This window comes from Panicum virgatum, chromosome 9K (assembly GCF_016808335.1).
Source record: "Panicum virgatum strain AP13 chromosome 9K, P.virgatum_v5, whole genome shotgun sequence".
In the NCBI taxonomy this organism is placed as follows: domain Eukaryota; kingdom Viridiplantae; phylum Streptophyta; class Magnoliopsida; order Poales; family Poaceae; genus Panicum; species Panicum virgatum.
Genome location: NC_053144.1, coordinates 20,094,455 through 20,114,886, shown reverse-complemented (window position 1 = coordinate 20,114,886; position 20,432 = coordinate 20,094,455). Strand labels below are relative to the sequence as shown.

Here is a 20,432-nt window from a genome sequence, read left to right as displayed (position 1 = left end):
AACTGTTCGATGTGCACGTACGACAGAGCGTGTCGGTGCAGTTTGAAAGCGCGCATGATTCGTAAACACGGGAACGTGTCTGCATGCACGAACCCGTACTTGGGTTGAATCGATCGGCTGCTGTGTGTTTCGTGTATATATGGTACGTTACTCACGGTACACGCGAGACAAGCGATCGTTGAAGCGATCAAGTACAATGGGTGATGGATTATAAAGTAGTATTTTGTTAGTATCTTATTTTAACGGGAGAAAATCGGACCACAGTTTGGTGCAGCTACACGGTCTCCCTCCACTTTCCAGTTCCCCTGTTCCGGTGACATTTAAAGAATTTGCTAAGTTTTGGAGCACTATTTTTTTTGGAATGACTTCAACTTCTTCGTCCCTCACCCCATATGTGAAGCGCTGATCTGGAGTAGCTTGCAAAGAACTGCATGGGTACAGACTTAAAAATACTAAAAATTCTTAAACCACTAACAACGGCAGCAAAACGTTTACAGTGCAATGCGCTGGTAAAATAAAGCCAGTCTAACAGTCGCAGGATAGGGTTTATACAATTATACTGCTAATCTCAAGGTAAACCATGTTTGCCCCCGCGCAATTCCCCTTCCTATATTGCAAAGCCTCCATCTAGCTCACTCGCTATTTATAAGAGGAACATAAGACGACCTCGATTCCGTATCGGAGGTAGGAATGCAAGTTATATTTATTTTGGATCATTGAGTCGATCCAGAACTTTGATAAAATAAACTAGGATGGTATATGTGTAACTAATTTAGGAGGAGAAATAAACTAGGATAATATGCCATCATAATTATTTAGTTAACCCATAAAACACCATTGGGTACCCACTTACATCCCTAATCGGAGGACACTTCAATCTAACGTGAGCTCTGCCCACTTCCAATCCGGCATATGATGAGAAGTATAATAATGAACCAAAGAGACATTACCCTCTTTTAAAAATATATATAGGTGGATATAGAGATAAGACAGATTTGAGTGTTGGTATTTCACTGATGGCGATTTAATTGGTATAATAGGCAAACTGCATATCTCAAGTGTTAAATGCTGCATATTTGAACGAACTAAAAAAAGATTAGTAATCTCCAAAAAAAGTGGGCCATTTCTCGTTGTGTACATGTCATCCTTGTGCAGGAATCATGCTAATTTTCTCTGTATTATTCTAATAAAGAATGTTCCCAAAGAGACATCACAAGATCACATGAGAAGGCTTATAAATTAACCTAACGTCACCTATTTTCTCGATGCGGTACTAAACCAATGTTTGCAACCCCGGAACCAGACGTCCGCTTTGAAAATCCGTCCGATTCTTATCAAACCAATGTTAGCCCGGCTCGTTCCGAAGCTCAAGCGCAACACGTAAACTCTTGAGTCTGGCTGCAACGTGTGGGTGTTCTCCTGTCTCTCGGTTAATCGGGCTTTATTCTGCAACATAGTAGTCATCAGGCTGTTTAGGTCCCATTGATCCCAGCCCAGCCCATGTGGACTGGCTGCTCCGGACAGGCCCAGAAAGGGTTACCGCGCCAATTGGGGCGCCTGTCTGTCCGGCCCTAGGTCTTTCCAATTCAGGCCCAGCACTACTTCAGATTCATTCATGTCGATGGTCCATGGCGGTGTGGCACCAAGGCTCCCAGCAAATCAACAAGAACTTGCCATGTAGTATCTTGACTAGACTTTTCTGTGCAGCTTGCGAGGATAGTAATTAAGGGGTTGTTTGGATGGGCCTGCGCAGAGCTGCCTGGCGCAGGCAGCGCTCCCAAGCGTCCGATTTCGAGCGCCTGGACTGAGATGGCTGCCTGGCCGGCAAGCTGCCTGCCAGGTCTCGATCCAAACAAACCCTAATAATTTGGAAAAGGGGCACAAATTCCTAACTGGAATAAAAGCAGTATGGACAGTGATCGTGATTCCCTGTAGGGAATGATTTCAGCATCAGTTGCTAACATTAATTTTAAGAGAAATTCACCTTGTTCGGCTGCTCGGCAGCTGCGGCTGCTCGGCTGCTGCGGCGTGAGCGAAGAACCAGCCAAGAGCAGTCGGCCGGGCACCAGCAGACCACCAGCCGAACGGGGTAATTATGGGAGGCGCTTGATCCTGCCGAAACCTCCACTGTTTCGGATATGGAAAGGGGCCAGGTGCGCCAAGCTGACGGTCAGTCCGCCGCACCAGTCGATTTGATGGGTATGTATGTGGTCTGTGGATGCCAAGGCGCTGTTTAGTTCTTAAAAAAAATTTCTACAGTACTTATCATATCGAATGTTCGAATACATATATGGAGTATTAAATATAGTTAAAAAATAGTTAACCACACAATCTAACTGATTAGCACGAGATGAATTTTTAAATCTAATTAGTTCATAATTAAATATTATTTGTTAAATAACAACGAAATGTACTACAGTACCAAAACCAATAATTTTTCAACAACTAAACAGGGCCTAAGGAAATGCATCCTTCTACTCGAAATCTGATTGCGCTCGTCTGCCGTCATTAGGCTTTATGGATAAGGCTTCCCTGCATAGTAGTATACGTAATAAAAGTTTTTCTGACCATTTATCCAGAAAGGCAAAAAAAACTTTGTTTTCTCGTAGGGAGCGAGGGAGGAGGCAAATCCGAGTTTTACTGAACAACAACAGTAAAGGTGCCGCAGCACTGAACAGTGACTCGTCGCACGTACTGCACCAGTGTACCGGGCTTTTGACATACGTGGCCCATGTTGGGTGTTGGCGAGACGGGCCGGAATCCGAATTAAAAGCGCACCCCGCCTCACCGGCCTGGCCTGGCTGGCCTACCTTATCCGATCCGCTCGGCAGTCGGTACAGAAGCATTTTCTTTTTCTTTTTTTTTTCCTGAGCACAAGAACCCTTTCGTGTACCTTGAGCAGCAGAAATCTGGCCCCGAACAGAAGAACTTGAATCTGAGTTCGATCGATTTTGACTGGCATGTTTGGTCAGGGTCGCAACTCCCACAGCAAAAGTTAGGCAGCCACGAGAAAAAAATCGATGTTTGGTTGCTCACGTCGTGGCGTGGCCGTCACAGTTTTTGCTTGTGCCGTTCCGTAACGATTGTGGCGCCGAAAAAGCTCGCAACAAAGGCCCCCGTTTGATTACTTATGCTAATGAACAATGATTCGTGCTAATTTCTATGCATAGGCAACTAAATGAAATCTATTTGCAAAATCTCTTTACATATGGGTGTAATTTTTCACGACGAATCTAATAACGGTAATTAATCAATGATTGGATATAGTGATGCCACAGTAATCATCCTCTAATCACGCGGTCAAAAGCCTCGTTAGATTCTTCAGGTCCTAACTCAGGGGTTGTGGAGTTAGTTTTGTAAACTGTCTTTATTTAATATATTTAATTAATGATCAAAGTTGCTACAGTTCTAGCATATCACAAACTAAACAGGAGCCAAAGTGTGGCGGGGCTCTGTGGCGGTGGCAAACTATGGCCCCAAACCAAACATGCCCTGATGCTTCCGGACGCGGAGCGCATCCGAGAATTCGAAGCAGCCCACGTAGGCCCCAGGATTAGTGGACGCCGAGGTAGGGCTGGATATCGAGCCAGCTCGGCTCGTTATGGCTTGACTCGTTAGTGGCTCGAGCTAGCTCGTTTGTCTCGCGAGCCAGAGTATAAAAATATTTACATAGAGATGGTAACCGTAAATCTGTAAAAAAACACATCACATGCATATTTAAAGTGAAAGAAATAAAATTGTCGGTACCCCAGGACTGGGGTACCCCCTCTTGCTATGTCTAGACAAGGGTCTCGTAGTTATCCTTAGCTACGCCCTGACGGCCGAGCAACCGGACCCCTGTGGTCCGGAGCCCTACTCTCCCGGCAAATGTCCCCGGACCCACTCCCCGCTCGGGGAGGGTCCGGTGACGCCACGTGTCCAGGAAGGAGGTAGCCCTCCGCCGAAACCGCTGGGGGCCCCGGACCACAGCCGGGTCCCGGACCCCCATATACTATCCGGACCCCTCAGCGGGTGGAACCGACACCCCGCCTGGGTCCGGAGCCGCCACGCGTCCACAGGTGCGGGCACGCGCGCGGTACCGCTTGGCTTCCACTGGAAGACTCGTCTACCTACCGCATTTAATGCGGTAGACGGAAGTGTGTCTTGCCACAGCAGAGCCCGAGGCGGCTTTTGCTAGGTTGCACTGTTGATCGCGTGTTACCAAGGCGCGTAGTACAGTCGCTGGCACCGTCCACGCCGCGTATGTCAGTCTACTATGCCAGTTGGACACGACGGCTCAGCTTCGCCCGTTATGACGCCTACACGGTAGACCCAGCAGCCTACGTCGCAAGCTACATCACCCCAACGGGCGCCTTGCCGATGGGACAATAAGGACTCCCCTCGGTCAGAGAGTCTACAGGGCGATGAAGCATATCCGAGAAGAGATCCTCACCCGTTGTAGCTCCGTTGAAGCTTCCCGTGTAGTATACTATACATCCACGTTAGACCCACCTGTCGGGGTCTAACGACTGTGTACGCGTCCCCTTGCTCTATAAAAGGGAGACGCCCGTTAGGAAAGGACTCAAGCCCGAAGGGGGGCAGAGGATAGTCTCATTCATACCTAGTGCAATACACCACTCAGTGGACGTAGGGTATTACGCTCCGGCGGCCCGAACCACTCTAAATCCGTGTGTTTTGCGTTCTTGCCCCCAAGCTAGATCGGCCTAATAGCTTAGCACTTCCCCGAGTACTCCCCCTCGGGGAATAGGCGGGTGCGTTCCGCCACCCGGCTGTGGGTACCCCCAAAAGCCCACGACATTAGGCGCCGTCCGTGGGGAAGATGCAGGCGTTGGCTGGATCTCCAGGCTTATGAGGTTGACCTCATCCTCTGCAACGGCGACGAGAAGATGAAAAGAGGCATGGCGGCACCTACGCCGCATGTCACAGCGCCGAGGCAGCAGCGCCCTCGGTGCGGCGGCGCGCGGCAGCGGCGCCTGCTGTGCGTCGCCACTGCGACACCTCAGAGCCGGCGTAGTGGCGCGCAACGGAGACGCCCATTGTGCGCCACCCCACAACACCTCCGCGTCGGCTCAAGGTTTTCTCTCAAGCAATCACCAGGTTTCCCCTACGGCGGCATGGCGTCGGCTCAAGGCTTTCTCTCAATATGAAGCCTGGAGCTGACCGCTGTGCCCCGGTGGAAGCTGACTGTCGTCTCCAGGACCGAGTCTCTCTCGGTGCTGCTGCAGACAAGACCACGCCACCAGGCGCGGGGGCCCCAGCTCCAGCACCAAGGTCGAGCCGGCGAACGACCGCCCTTCTCTACGCTCCGTGCTCATCCAAACGAGCACCCAGCTCCTGATGAGCGGTCACCGGGTTGGCTTCCGACGGCAGTCGACGTCAGCTGGGCCACTCCCATTCAAAGCCAAAGAATTCATCTCCATGCTACCTAGGCATATGACAGTTCTTAGGCAGGGAGGGGCCCCCCGAGCTCTCGAGGTGCTGCTGGATGATGCTGGACAAGCACGTCCAGGGTGCCTTCGCCCCCAACAACTCAGAAGAGCCCCAAAGATGGCAGCTCCACTGCGGCCGGCAGTGTGCACGCCTTACGCGGCAGCGGCTGTAGGTTAGGTTATCACTAGATAGGATTGAGTGTGTTTCTCCTTTGTAATGATTTGGTGCCTACGTGTGGTCCAGAGCGGTAAAGGTCCGCCCTTGTAAACCCGACCTCTGGCTTCATCGCACAACAGGCGACACCAGCAAGTGGTCCAGAGCGGTAGAGGTCCGCCCTCGTAATCCTGACCTCTGATGTACACCACGAATCAAGTAATGAAGGAGATTTGTTTTCTCAGTCCTATCTTCACATTAACCTAATAGCATATGTCCAGTCAGCTTACATGTTTCTTCCTCCCGTATGGAGTCTTTTCTTTTGTTGCTAATGATCCAAATTGAGTGACTGGCTTGTGGTCAGGTTGGGACACCCCTTCTAGCTGGAAGACAGTTCGGACCCCCAGGGACCTGCTCAGGAGAAGTGGTGCCGTATCCTGGGGTAGAGAAGTTCTGCGTAGCTTAGCCTGGTAATGTACCCTAAGCCTACGTGCTTCACTACCCTATTACGAGTCCCCTAGTATCCGAGTCTGCTGTCCCTAGAGGTCCCGGGCTCCTTTCTAGTATAAGGCCTGGTTTTCTACATCTTGCTGCAAGGCCCGGTGACGTAATTCAAGGGATCGTCAGCAACGATCCAAGTCCACTCCGGTGGCCCGCTCCGGCGGAGACCGCTCGCCACGGTCGACTCAAGTCCACTCCGGTGGCCCGCTCCGGCGGAGACCGCTCGCCACGGTCGACTCAAGTCCACTCCGGTGGCCCGCTCCGACGGAGACCGCTCGCCACGGTCGCTCCAAGTCCACTCCGGTGGCCCGCTCCGGCGGAGACCGCTCGCCACGGTCGCCAGGAGCCAGGTCCGGGGAAGTGATTCTCGCTCCCTAAGTGGTCCGAGGTCCGTGTAGCCGCTTGGCTTGGTTTCGTACCCCAAGCCTACACCTTCGCCGCCCTACGGAGAGCACTCTAGTACCTAAACCTGGCAAACAGGTGACCCGGCCTCCAAGGGGTCCGGAGCACCCGCTCACGACAGGAGCACGCCGACACAGCCAAGCTGTGTGGAAACACATCATAATGGTGGCCCCACCCGCGGGTTCGTACCTCTCCCGAGGTAGGCCCGGGGGCCACTGTCGGTACCCCAGGACTGGGGTACCCCCTCTTGCTATGTCTAGGCAAGGGTCTCGTAGTTATCCTTAGCTACGCCCTAACGGCCGAGCAGCCGGACCCCTGTGGTCCGGAGCCCTACTCTCCCGGCAAATGGCCCCGGACCCACTCCCCGCTCGGGGAGGGTCCGGTGACGCCACGTGTCCAGGAAGGAGGTAGCCCTCCGCCGAAACCGCTGGGGGCCCCGGACCCCAGCCGGGTCCCGGACCCCCATATACTATCCGGACCCCTCAGCGGATGGAACCGACACCCCGCCTGGGTCCGGAGCCGCCACGCGTCCACAGGTGCGGGCACGCGCGCGGTACCGCTTGGCTTCCACTGGAAGACTCGCCTACCTACCGCATTTAATGTGGTAGACGGAAGTGCGCCTTGCCACAGCAGAGCCCGAGGCGGCTTTTGCCAGGTTGCACTGTTGATCGCGTGTTACCAAGGCGCGTAGTACAGTCGCTGGCACCGTCCACGCCGCGTATGTCAGTCTACTATGCCAGTTGGACACGACGGCTCAGCTTCGCCCGTTATGACGCCTACACGGTAGACCCAGCAGCCTACGCCGCAAGCTACATCACCCCAATGGGCGCCTTGCCGATGGGACAATAAGGACTCCCCTCGGTCAGAGAGTCTACAGGGCGATGAAGCATATCCGAGAAGAGATCCTCACCCGCTGTAGCTCCGTTGAAGCTTCCCGTGCAGTATACTATACATCCACGTTAGACCCACCTGTCGGGGTCTAACGACTGTGTATGCGTCCCCTTGCTCTATAAAAGGGAGACGCCCGTTAGGAAAGGACTCAAGCCCGAAGGGGGCAGAGGATAGTCTCATTCATACCTAGTGCAATACACCACTCAGTGGACGTAGGTTATTACGCTCCGGCGGCCCAAACCACTCTAAATCCGTGTGTTCTTGCGTTCTTGCCCCCAAGCTAGATCGGCCTAATAGCTTAGCACTTCCCCGAGTACTCCCCCTCGGGGAATAGGCGGGTGCGTTCCGCCACTTCTTCGACGGGTCTGCCCACGAGAAGTGGGCCGGAGCTGGTGTGGTCCTCATCGACCTAGACGGAGATCAGCTGAAGTACATGGTGCACCTTGAGTTCAAGGCCACCAACAACATGGCCTCCCAGTTCTGTCTTTGTGTCAAAATTTAATTTCGCACTCTGATTCTCGAGATTTTACCTTTCTAACCCCCGCGTGGACCTCTACTCTTGTTGCCACAACTAAGATCTGTATTGAGTTGCTGGACTGCCGTACAGATCCGGACCCTCTTGCTGCTGGGAGAGAGGTCCGGACCCCTAAGAACCAGCTCTGGAGAGGTGGTACTTGTTTCCTGGGGTGGTCCGGAGCCCTGTGTAGCCGCTTAGCCGGTTCCGTACCCAAAGCCTACACACTCCACCACCCTGTAACGAGTGCCCTAGTACCCGGGGCTGGGTAATTAGGGGCATGGACCTCGTTCCAGCTCAAGAGTTGGCTTCCTAAATCCTACATGGCATGTCCAGCCCTATATCTCAAAGGATCGAGTACAACAAAGTTACCTCACCCACTGCTGCGAAGGGTCTGGGACGTTGAAGCCAGGTCCGGAAAGATCGTGTTGTTTCCTGGAGTGGTCCGGAGCCCTGTGTAGTGCCTTAGCCTGGTTCCGTACCCTAAGCCTATGCACTCCACCACTCTGTAACAAGCACTGAGCTACCTAGACCTGTGCATCTAGAGCCCCGGACCTAGTACCAGCCTGGGACCGGTCCAGGATGAGTCCCGCGGGCCTGCTACTAAGCTGTAACATTGAAGTGGTACACAGGTTAAGCCCTGACTGGTGGTAGACAGCCTCAAACCATTGAGCCTACCTACCAGGGGGTCCTGGCATCCGCTTCAGAGGTTTCATGCAGATCAAGGTCCAGTTTCAATGGTAGACAGACTTAAAACAACTGAGTCTATCTCCCAGGGGGCCCGGAGCATCCGCTTTGTCCCAGACATCATGAATGGACTTTGCATGCGTCAAACAGCTAAGTTGCAGTATCATTACTATCGTATAAGCGAATTTGATTCTTCTCTCTGTAGTTCTATATGCTACACAGGGAACAAGACGCTCGCTCGCCTTGCAAACTATGCAGCACCTATGCCCAAGGAGGTCCGGAGTATCTTCTACGGCTCAGGTGGCAGACAGGTCCAAACAACTGAACCTATCCGCCAGGGGGCCAGGGCGCCGGGGTGCTGCATACCGCAAATCAGCAACTGACAAACAGCTAAGTTGAAGTTTTCTTCTATTTCAAAAATTTCAGCTAATACAATGTTTGTTACATAACGCAAAAGATACAAAGATACAAAGCCCAGCTCAAGGGTCTGCAGGCTCCCGCTTGAAGTAGGCGGCAAAGAAGTCAACGACCGCCCGCACGCTGTCCCGAGCAGCGGCCTCCGTCTCCGCTACAGGACCATCGACCACGGGTGTCAGCGAGATGGCCGGGTCCTGGCTTCGGAGGCAGGTCAGGATGTGCTCTGCCACCATCCGGATCAGCTCGCGACCCTCGGCTTCGAGCTGACCAGCAAGGACCGGCTCTAGACGCCGGAGCCTATCCGAAGCAGAACTCAGCATTGGGAGGGCGTCAGCTATCGAAGCTGGCGGCTCCGCCACCTGGATTGGGCTCATTCCAAGTGGCACCAGTGATAGGCTCGCTTCGGTCGCCCAGTCAGCGATCCGCTGGGCCTCCACGCGCTGGTCCTCCTGGTACTTCCGGACCGCCTCCTGGACCGCCTCTTGCACCCGGGTGTCCAGCGTCGCCTTGGCCACCTCCACCTCGCGGGATCTCTCCTCGAGCTCGCGGGACCTCTCCTGGAGCTCGGCCTTCCTCTTTTCTGACCACTCCTTCAGCTTCTTGAGGGAGTCCCGCTGGCGCCCAAGTTCCTTCTCTATGCCGGTGGCGTGGGCCTCCCGCTTGGAGAGGGACTTCCGGTCCTCCTCCAGCTCCCCCTCGGCGTCGGCCAGCTTGCTGGCCCTCTCCTCCAGCTGTTTCTGCCATCCAGCCAGGGTCCCAGAGAGCTCGTCCAGCTCCTGCCTGCGGATGTCGAGACCCTGGCTGCGAGTCTCCAGCTCGGACTGCTGGGCTGCGAGGCGAGTCTCGAGGTCGGACCGCTGAGCCGCGAAGCCAACAACCTTCAAGGCGAAAGTCTCTTCCCGCTGGGTCAGGGTCTTCTCCTGGCTCGATACTGCAAGCTCCCGGTTGAATACCTTCAGAAGGTTGGCTCGATAGGCCTCCTGGTCGGTGTAACACCCCGTTGTTAATTTTGGTGCTAATCGTGTGGTTAGTCGCTAATCAGGGTTAATCGCCGTCATTAGCGCTAATCAAGTTTCCAGAGTAACTTTCGAGTTAGCCGCGTTCGATCTCGTTTTTGACCTTAATCCGGGCTTCGAATCAATTTTCGTCCAAAAGCAAAGTTGTAGAACTTCTATCCCTCTACAACTTTTATTTTGACCAAATTTTATGTTTCCATATGAAATTTGGAGTTTTGGGCAGTCAAACTTTGATCAAAATCATTCAAACGAGTTCAACATTGGTACTGTGCATCCCTGGTTAGTCAGTGCACCGCCGGCCATCGATGTTGGCGTCGCCACGCGTCGTGCCGACGAACCTCGCCCGTCGTGCTCCCGCACCGTCCTTATCCGCACGGAGTCGTGCCCGTTTTCGCCTCCCCGTTCCCCATTCCTCACCCCTGTGGAGCACGCAGCCGAGCCGAGCACGAGTAGGCCGTCGCCGGTGTCCTCCGGCCGTCCTCCGCCGCTGTTCTTCGCGCCCCGCTCGATTCCCCGCGCCCCGACCTCCCTAGCCTCGCCCCGAAGCTCCACCACCACTTCTCAAGCTCGATTGAGCAGCTCCCCGGCCAAATCGGCGTCCAGACCACCGCGGCCGCCATTGTTGCCGCCCGAGCTTCGCCCCTCCCGTCGAGCTCCACCTTCCAGTCTCCCTCCGCTCCAATCAAGCCCCCAGTGAGCTTCCTTGCAATCCACTCGTGCTTCCCGACCTCCTCCCCGCGCGAAACCACCATCACCGGTGTTGGACCACCGCCGCGCCGCCGTGAACGCCATGGCGCCACCGCCTGTGCCGTCGCGGGCCGCCCTGGCGCAAGCCCGAGCACCTCCACTGCGCGCACCGAAGCCGCCCGGCCACCCTTGTCGCGTCCGCGCCCCGCTCCTCCGCCGCCCTGCGCCGCGCGGGCTGGAACGCCAAGCGCCGCCGCGCGCCGTCGCAAGCCGCCGCCGCCCTGGCCCTTGCGCGCCGCCATCTCCTCGCTCCGCCCTGGGCTGCCCCCGCGCGCGCCCCTGCTGGGCCGCGGGCGTGCGGGCCCCTTGCGCGCGAGCCGGCCGCGCGGCCCTGCTGGCCGGCCGGCCCCCACGGCCGCCGCGGGCGCGCTCCGTGCGCCGCCGGGGCAGAGCAGGGGAGCCCTGCTCACTCTGTTTCCCTGCGGGTGGGGCCCGCGGGTCAGTGGGGTAGGGGAGTAGCTTTTGTTTTTTTTGTTTAAATTGGGTGAAGTTTGCAAAATTGGTATAAAATCAAGGAAAAATGAGAAAAATACAAAAATAAATTTTGTTAGGTTTCTAAAATCTAGATCTTCAGAGTAAAAATGCTTGGGCATGGGAAATGTCACTTTTGCCCTTGCTAAAATTTCAGTTTGTGCTTAACCTAGTTTATTTTATGCCAGTTGTTCTGTTGCTCTAAAATTTATGAAAAATTCACAGTTGATTACTCCTTGCATGTGTAGTCCACTGTAAAATTTTCAGGTGCATGGTCTATGTGCATGTGTGCGGATCTTTTGTTGCTCAGTTTATTCTGCTAGGGCAAAAATAAATGTTTTCCTTTTTGCAATAAAAGTTTATAAATTTTTCTTGCATGTATATCACTGTCTTTTTATGCTAGTAAAGTGTTGCTATTTTACTCATGTCGGCAAGTTGAGTTCCTGCACATGTTTCGCTCCTAGCCGCAGTTTTCCTTTTTGTGCTGCCAATAATCTTTCTTTCGGTGTTAGCATTGCATCTTGATCGCTTGAATCATTTCTTTGCACCATTTTAATTAGTGCATGGCATCTTTTCCTTACATGTAGACGTCACGAGTGAAGCCATCTACGAGTTGATCCCTGAGCCGATCCAGGAGCCGCAAGCAGGGGAACCGCGAGCCGAAGCAGCCGTCAAGCCAGGTCCAGAAGTCGCTAACCCCGCTGACTGGCAAAGCAAGCCCCGGAGCATGACCCTTATTTTAATTACTCCATGTTATATATAAAGTATTGTGCATTTACGTTCAAGGAATTGATTGAAACCATAGATGCATAATCTTGGATACCCAGTGTTTTTACTAGTTCAGTTATCGCTAGCACTGCTATGCTTAAATAAACTCGGTAGAAGACGGATGATTTCCTGTCACCCGCGAGATATAGGGTTGTTACTTCAGGCAGTTACATGAGAAATAATGCTATGAGAATGGAAATGGAGACCAGTCGGAGGAAGAGTTGGATATGACCGTGGAATAAAGGAAAGTGGAGTCTCCGCCTGTGTCGATTGAGGACCGTATGTTTGCTGGCCGTGCTGACCAAGTTTGAACAGTACTAACCACATGCCGGGAGTAGGAGGTAGTCGAAACCGGTAAGCTCAGTACCATATGTGCACCGGTAGGCGGACTTGATACTGTCTTCACCAGTGGAGCTAGTATACAAACTCATGGCTGACCCTTCGTTGGTATCGGTGGGGCTAGCAGTCCCGGGTCGCAGGGCAGTTCGACTGTTCGGGGTGCATATGTGAAAGGTTGCCATGTAGGGTCTGACGGGGCCTATATGTGACGTGTGTGTTAGGTCCACCTTGCAAGGTTAAATCGGATCGATTCGCCGTGACTCGCGGTTATGAGAACCTTGGTCACTTCGTCGCATCGTAGTAAAGAAGTGGAATGAGACCGGAATGGAAAATTGAGTTGTTTGTTGTTAAAGATTAATGTGATCAACCATGTATGCTCTAGAGTACTAGGCAAACCTAAGTTATAGCGGCCAACTCAATTGGTGCTAAAATATTGAAAGTAAGGATTCAATATTAGCAGCTTTTCAACAAAATAACTCCAGAACCAAAAAGCCTTTCATGTCTAGTTAATGGGCTAAGTATACCCATGGACGGGTAAGTCTTGCTGAGTATTAGAATACTCAGGCTTGTTGTTGCCATATATTTTTTTAGCAGGCTGCTTTCCGGAGGGCTCCGAAGAGATCTGCGCCTCGTGGATCGGTCAACCACTTCATCCCGGTTGGTCGGTCGAGTGGGTCCTGTCTTCTCCGTGAAGTCGGGCAGGTGAGCCTCACATCAGTGGGCAAGATGTGAAGTTCGTCTTCTGTGACATCGACGTTATCTATCGTAATGTTTTGAAGCTTGTCTTTAATTATAAATTACTTCCCGCTGCGTTTGAACTCTGTGGTTTGACTTGTAAAGCTGACTTGTAAACACTTGTTGTAGTTTAAGTTAGTGCTTTTGTTAACTCGGGTTATAAGTGGCTTTGAACGCTTTTGATGCCGGTAATCATCTGTGCTCGTCTTTTGGCGAGAGTTCCTGTGTAATCGATCCTGGTTAAAGCAGGCGGTCTGAGTGTACTGATTGAGTGCAGTAATCCTGGTTTGAGTTTAAGTGTTAATTATTGCACTTGATTGGTATTATTCGGACTGTCCTGTGACAGCTGGCATCAGAGCTAATTGCACTGGGGGGTGATTACTGGTGTACTTAACTATGTTAAGTAAACTTTGTTTTGCAAAAATTTCGGGTTTTAGAAAAGTTGATGCTTGATGCGCTAAGGAATAGAGTAGATAGTTCGTATGCCCTAATTATGTTCTATAAGTTAGGAGGCATCTAAGTATCTATTTTATTCCAGCACTTCCAGCATTTACTTCTCGTTAAACCTTACTTTTGTGCATAACTACTATTCTGTAACGACGCACCTACGCTGGGGTAAGCAAGGTGAGCATTCTGGTAGTCCTTAGAATAGCCCACGTGTTTCATACGTGCGCGGGTCCCGTATGATGAGCATACGAGGAGGTGATAAGGCTCAACTCAAACGAGCCTGTCGCTATCTGCCGCCTGATATGGAGTGCGGATTTCTTACCGTGTGATTGTGATCACGGCCATCTCTTAAGGCAATGTTACGAGATGTAAACCTGTCATGCGGTTGGCCATGACCGTGACCCTTGGGACACGTCTACCCTTGGATGTCCCGTAAGGCGAGTGTACGGGAAGTGAATACGTTGTTATGACGTATGCAGCGCTGCCCATTCAGCGTCGAACGTTTGGGTGCCATCTCTATAGTGGATGGTAATGTATGTGTGAATATGTGGGAAACTGCATATGCGTTACCCGTGTGGCGTAGGACACATAGGGGCCATTCGTGTGTGCTGGCACGAAGGGTCCAGAAATGGATATTTATATCTATCTCTTGTTGTCTTGGTTTGTTGCAGGAACACTAACTACGTAAGCACGTTATGAATCCTTGATTGTAGGAACGACTAGTATATATAGGGAGAGTACGTAATTGTGCCACTAGTCGTCTTCGTATACCATATTTGGTAATTGTTTGGGTGAGAACGATAGAACGTGCATGCATCTTGCATTCTCGAGTTGGTTGGTCGCTTCGTAGTTAATAGTTGTGCAACCCTAAGACTGCAACGTTATAGCTATCCGAGTTACCAACCTGTTGTTCAACCCAATTAGATGCGGTTTCAACTGAAGTTCAACCCAATTAGATGCGGTTTCAACTGAAGCAAACCATTTTGTTCTCTTGGTAAACCATATCGCGAAGGGAACGATTCATGCCGTGTGTTCATACTAATTATGCACATTCTTTATTGCATGGATTAGTCCCGATAGCGGAATGGCTAATCAAGGGATGGTGTTTTTGCAGATGGGAAATAACAACACTGCTAACCGTGAAAATGAGGGTCAAGGAGCACAGCCACCACCGTCTCCCTCCTTGACTCAGGCTATTGCGACTCTTATCGCCGACCGCAATGAGCAGACTGAATTGTTGAGGCAACTGGTGCAAAGCAATGCCGGCAGAGGTCGACAAGCACCACCAGCCGAAACTGACTACGTCGGTTTTCTTGCTACTCAACCACCTCTGTTTCACAAGGCCGAAGATCCCCTTGAGGCAGATGCTTGGATTCGCACCATGGAGGACAAGTTTGGTATTCTTAATTGCACAGAAGTGGACAAGACTGTCTTTGCAGCGCAACAGCTGAGAGGCCCGGCAAAGATATGGTGGGCTAGTCATTTAGCTATGCAACTAACAGAGAGACGGATTCCCTGGTCAGAGTTTAGAGAGATTTTTAAGGCACATTATATTCCAGAAGGTTTCATAAAAGTGAAAGTGGAGGAGTTTCTAAATCTGAAACAAGAGAACAAATCAGTGATGGAATATGCCAATATTTTCAATCATCTTGCACAATATGCTGCACATCATGTAGATACCGACGAAAAGAAGCAAGATTGTTTCCAGAAAGGGTTAAATACTGAGTTACTCATGCGTTTAGCAGTGAGAACATTTACCAGCTATAGTGACTTGGTCAGTAAAGCTATACTCCAAGAAGATGCCATGCTGAAGCATGAAAAGGCGAATAAGAGGAAGAAATCACCTATTGGGTCTTCTGGGAATGTGGTGCAATGCCTACGCCTGGGATCCACGAACTTTTCCCAAACTCAACATCAACTACAACAGGGGATGTCTGAACATGTGGCTCCTTCACAGTTGGTGCTTCTGTTAACTCGGGTTATAAGTGGCTTTGAACGCTTTTGATGCCGGTAATCATCTGTGCTCGTCTTTTGGCGAGAGTTCCTGTGTAATCGATCCTGGTTAAAGCAGGCAGTCTGAGTGTACTGATTGAGTGCCTCCGCCGCTGCTACATCTGCTGCGCCCGCCGCAGGCACCCCCACTGCTACAGCGTTGTGTGCTGCTGAGTCTGGTAATGACGCGCCTGTCAGCACCACATCGGGCATCACCGGGCTGGCAGAGGTCGCTGTACCTGAGGGTTCCGCACCCACCGTCGCCGCTGCTGTCGCCGCCGAGGCCGCGGTCGCCTGGGCACCAGCCGACGAGCCGGCGATGGTAGAAGAACTGCTGGGGCGAGGAGCCCTGGCAACAAGCGGAGAAACCTTCAGCAAAAAGCAGAGCACCTGGCATAGGGGAAGAGAGCAGAATAACACTAACCCAGAAGTGCCGGGTACCCAGCGTCCTCGGAGGCCCGACCTCCGCTCCTGCAACTGCTGCTGCTGCTGCTCCTGCAGCTGTGATGCAGGCGCAACCCGGGCTTGCTCCTGATGTTGCTGCTGTTCCTGTGGCTGCGGCGCGGACGCAACCCGGGGTTGCACCTGTTGCTGCTGTTGCCGCTCTTGCGCCCGCTGCAGCTGCCCCTGCGGCTGCTGCTGCTGCTGTTGCTGCCGGCGGGAGGTATCTCTCGGCGGCGATGGTGGCGGCGCAGTCGCCCCGGAGGACCTGCGAGGGCCGGTGGCCCGGGAGCTACCCTGGCCCGCGCCCTCAGCAGTCCTCTGACGCTTTGTGGCGGGCTCCGAGACTGGGGTCCCGTCACCCCTGAGTAGCCTGCACCGGCCTGCATCCCCTGATGATGCACCGGAGCTGCTCTGTACCTGGCTGGAATCGGCTGTGGCGGTGCTACTGGCCACGGCCTGCTTCCCCTTCGTGGTGGCGCCGGACCCCGCGGTGCTCAGTGTAGCTTGATCCCCTGATGCACCAGGGATCCGGAGCCCACGGTTCGGATCACCCTCGGTCTGGCGTGGGGCCAGCCCCCCGTCGTCAAGAGTTGGCAGCGTAGCCAGCACCGCCACCCTCGCGGAGTCCTCGCAGAGGGGGACAATACCCTGAGGGAGGATCAGGTTCTCCGGGATGAAGGCGTCCCCCGTCACAGCCCGCACCAGGACCTCCAAGGCTTCCTGGGTCAGGTCGCTCCCCTCTCCGCGGTGGGTCCTGCTGCAGTCGTTGAGACCGGTGAAGCTCCAAGTAGGGCGCGGCCGCTGCTTCAGGGGGGCGATCCGGCGCTTCAGGAAATCTCTGAGCACGTGCCACGAGGTGAGGCCGCTCTCCGCCAGCGACCTGATCTTGCCCAGCACAAAGTCGAATTCCGGCTGCAGGGACGGCTTGGCCCTCCAGGATCCACGGTCGGTGGCAGGTCCCTCGGTCGGTAGGGCGAGGCGCTCGTTGGCTTCGGTGGTGGCGACCACCCAATCCCTGTGCCACTCCTCCCACTTCCCGCCAGTAAGGCCGGGAATGTAAGGCGTCGGTAGGTCACTCCTCACCTGGAAGTAGTATCCCCCCACTTCGTCCTTGCTCCTTCCAGACCTCACCAGAATGAAGAAGTAGCGGAAGAGGATGACGCAGGTCCGCACTCCCACGAACATCTCTTACAAATGCACGAAGATGGACGTCAGGAGGAGGGAGTGGGGCGTCAGGTGCTGAAGTTGGAGGCCGAAGTCTTCCAGCAGCAGTAGCAGGAACGAAGAGATTGGCAGCCCCACGCCGGTGGAGATGTGCGAGGTGAATAGCAAAAACTCCTCGGCGCGGAGGTTGCCAAGGGGAACCGAACCTGCTCGGACCCCCCAGCCGGTCTCCTGAGCACTCCACCCAAGCAGGCGGCGCACCGTGTTCAACTCCTCCTCGGACTGGAAACGACGGGGATGAGCAAGGGATGCCATCTCTCTGTGGAGCTGAGGAGCAGCCTGCGTGGGGGAGCAAGGGGCAAGGAAAGCTCGAAGGCAAAGGGGCACAATGGTTGGAAGGAAGAAGGCGAATGCGGGAAAGTAACCGCGGTATGCGGTTCACCCCGTTATAAAGCCTGACTCAACCGGCGCACCCCGGAACCGTCGCTGGAACCCAAGCGACGCCCGCACCTGGTGTTAACCGCTTAGTCCCTGACAAGGGGGCCCAGACCCATCTGTCAGGGAGGGCGAGTAACCAACAAAAGTGTGAAAAGGCGGGATCTGAAGCGTCGCCCACGCGCAAAGCGAGGCGGAAGCTGAGCTGACGTGCGCGTATTAAGCGCTGGCGTGGCCGAGCTTTTCGGGAACTGCGCTGGTGGTAAATGTACTGTTTAATCTGGCCGCAACAATGCCGAGCGTCGCGCGCGTGACGAGGTGAACCACCGTGCGTGGGGGCCATGAGTCAGTAAGCCGTTGCGATGTGATGATGCAGCAAACAACCCAACAGATGGTCAAAGCCGGTCAAGGCCCCTGCAGTAAGAAGCTTCAAGCTATGCAGAGCCAAATCTCAGTAGTGGCCCCACCTGCGGGTTCGTACCTTCCCCAAGGTGGGCCCGGGGGCCACTGTCGGTACCCTGTAACAGGGATACCCACTCTTACTGCGGTAAGGCAGGACCCACGTAGTTATCCGTAACTGCGCGCAAAGGACGGAGTAGCCAGGCCCCATGGGTCAGGCTCTTTCCTCACCAACCCAATGGCCCCGGACCCGTCCTCCGCTTGGGGATGGGTCCGGAGATGCCACATGTCCCTAAGGAAGGAAAACTCCGAGCTGACAGCCGAGGCCTCGGACCCCCATAGGGGTCCGGGACCTCCTGCGTCCATCCGGACCTCCCTTACCGCTGGAAGACTCACGCGCCCATCGCATTTAATGCAGATGGTTGAGGCGTGCTCTGTCGCCACGGCACGCGGGACAGTCTTTGTCAGGCCTCACTGTGCACCGCGTATTACCAAGGTACACAGTGTAGCCGCCTGTGGCGCACCCGCACAGAGCCCGTCTGCCGCATTAATTGGATACGACGGCACGGCACTTTTCCATCATGCCTCCTACGCCGCAAGCTACGCGGCCCGTTCAGCTACGTGGCAGGCAACGCCGCTAGCTATGCCTGGCGCCACTCCGACAAGACAGCGTCTGGACACGCCGTACGGAGGATACCGGGAGCAGGCATGGAATCCAGGAGAGGGATCTCCTTCGCCTGCAACGCTATAATTATGAACAGTACGTTATCTTGTACTTCATCGTTGGGCCCACCTGTCGGGGTCCCAACGACCATGTACGCGCCCCCTTGAGATATAAAAGGGAGGCGCTCGCTGTACACAACAGGCTCTCCAGACACACAAGCTCTCGCGAACTCTCTCGAGGCAAGGCAATACAACACACAGTGGACGTAGGGTATTACGCTCCGGCGGCCCGAACCACTCTAATCCCGCTGTGTTCATCGTGTTCTTGAGCGAGATTGAACTAGGACTAGCTAACCCCTGAGTACACACCCTCTGGGTTTAGGCGGGTGCCTTCCGCCACCCGGCTGTGGTTTGCAGCACCACGACAAAAATAATATGAATTTTATAATAAAAAATATAAGTATGTTATCATCCATGACCATGATCAATTATTATTCGTCGATCGTTTCTACTAATTCATACAATATTTATTATTTATCTTGGCTCGTTATGGCTCGCGAGCCAACTCGAGCTGACTCATTATAAAGCGAGCTGGTTTATTATAAAACGAGCTGGCTCATTATAAAATGAGTGGAGCTCGAGCCAAGCTACTAACGAGCAAATCGAGCGAGTTAGCGAGTTACGAGTTTTTCACGACGGCTGACGCGCGCGGTGGCCCGAAATTAAGGCCGAAACACCGGTGCGCGCGACGGCGAGCGGGGTTTCTCTCCTCTCGTGGTCGTGGTGGCACTGGTTGCCTGGGCGTGCCTGCGCTCTCGCTACACAGCATGCATGCGTCCCGGCGCTCTTGTCAGCCAAGGAAGATGAGCGTGTTCTTGCTTCTCGCCTCGAAACGCCTCTTGGTTCCTGCATCTTCTGCCGTGCACGCATGAGCCCGGGACCATCGATCGATCGATCCGCCGCCCATGGTTGTCTTCTCCGATCCCGCAGCTGCAGCCCGGGGTCAGGCGGCTTGCCAGCAGGAAAGGATGGGCTGTAGAGAGACCCGGCGGCAGGGCACAGCAGTCGACACAGGAGCGGCAGTCCTGTCCTGGTTCAGTGCTCGATTCCTGAGGCCCGCAGCATGGATCCAACCCATTCCTTTTCCGAGGATTCCTAGACCAGCCAACCAATAGAAACAGGTGGGTCCGTTTCTGAAAACCAAAAAAAAAATCTGAATCATTCCTGTATTGTATTCCATCTGGCATACGTATACCTGTGTCATCGGGAATCTGTACCCCATCAGCTGATTACAGGTGAGCAGCAATCAACCCAGCTACTATCAGGGTTTTATTTCCCAATCGAAAACCGGTTACCGCCGCCCTCCGGTACCGATTTACCGGACCGGTTAGGCCGGTAACCGGTGGAAACCGGTTAAATTCAAATTCAAATTCAAAAAAATTCAAATTTTCCCGTGCAACCGGTTCCGACCGGTTTACCGGCCGGTTTGACTGGTTTACCGGCCGGTTTTACCGGTTTACCGGTCGGTTTGACCGGTTTGAAATTCAAAAGCTCCCGTGCAACCGGTTTACCGGTCGGTTTTACCGGTTTACCGACCGGTTTGACCGGTTTACCGGCCGGTTTGACCGGTTTGATCGGTGGGCCTTCATGGACCGGCCCATTTTTTTTCTTTTTTTTTTGATTTAACTTTAAATTCCCACAAACTATACTAAATGAATGAATTTTTGAGAAAATTTGACACCATTAGATTCATCACACCTTGAAGTATTTTTAGGAATTTTTTGGGAATTTTTCATTTTTTGAATTCAAATTTAAAA

The 20,432-nt window shown here is 53.5% G+C and overlaps 1 non-coding gene across 1 annotated transcript; it reads right to left on the bottom strand.

Moving 5' to 3' along the window:
- Positions 1-1,109: 1,109 nt before the first annotated feature.
- Positions 1,110-1,209, bottom strand: LOC120653075. Its single transcript, XR_005666763.1, has one exon. It is a non-coding gene; the product is annotated as a U6 spliceosomal RNA (small nuclear RNA).
- Positions 1,210-20,432: the final 19,223 nt, after the last annotated feature.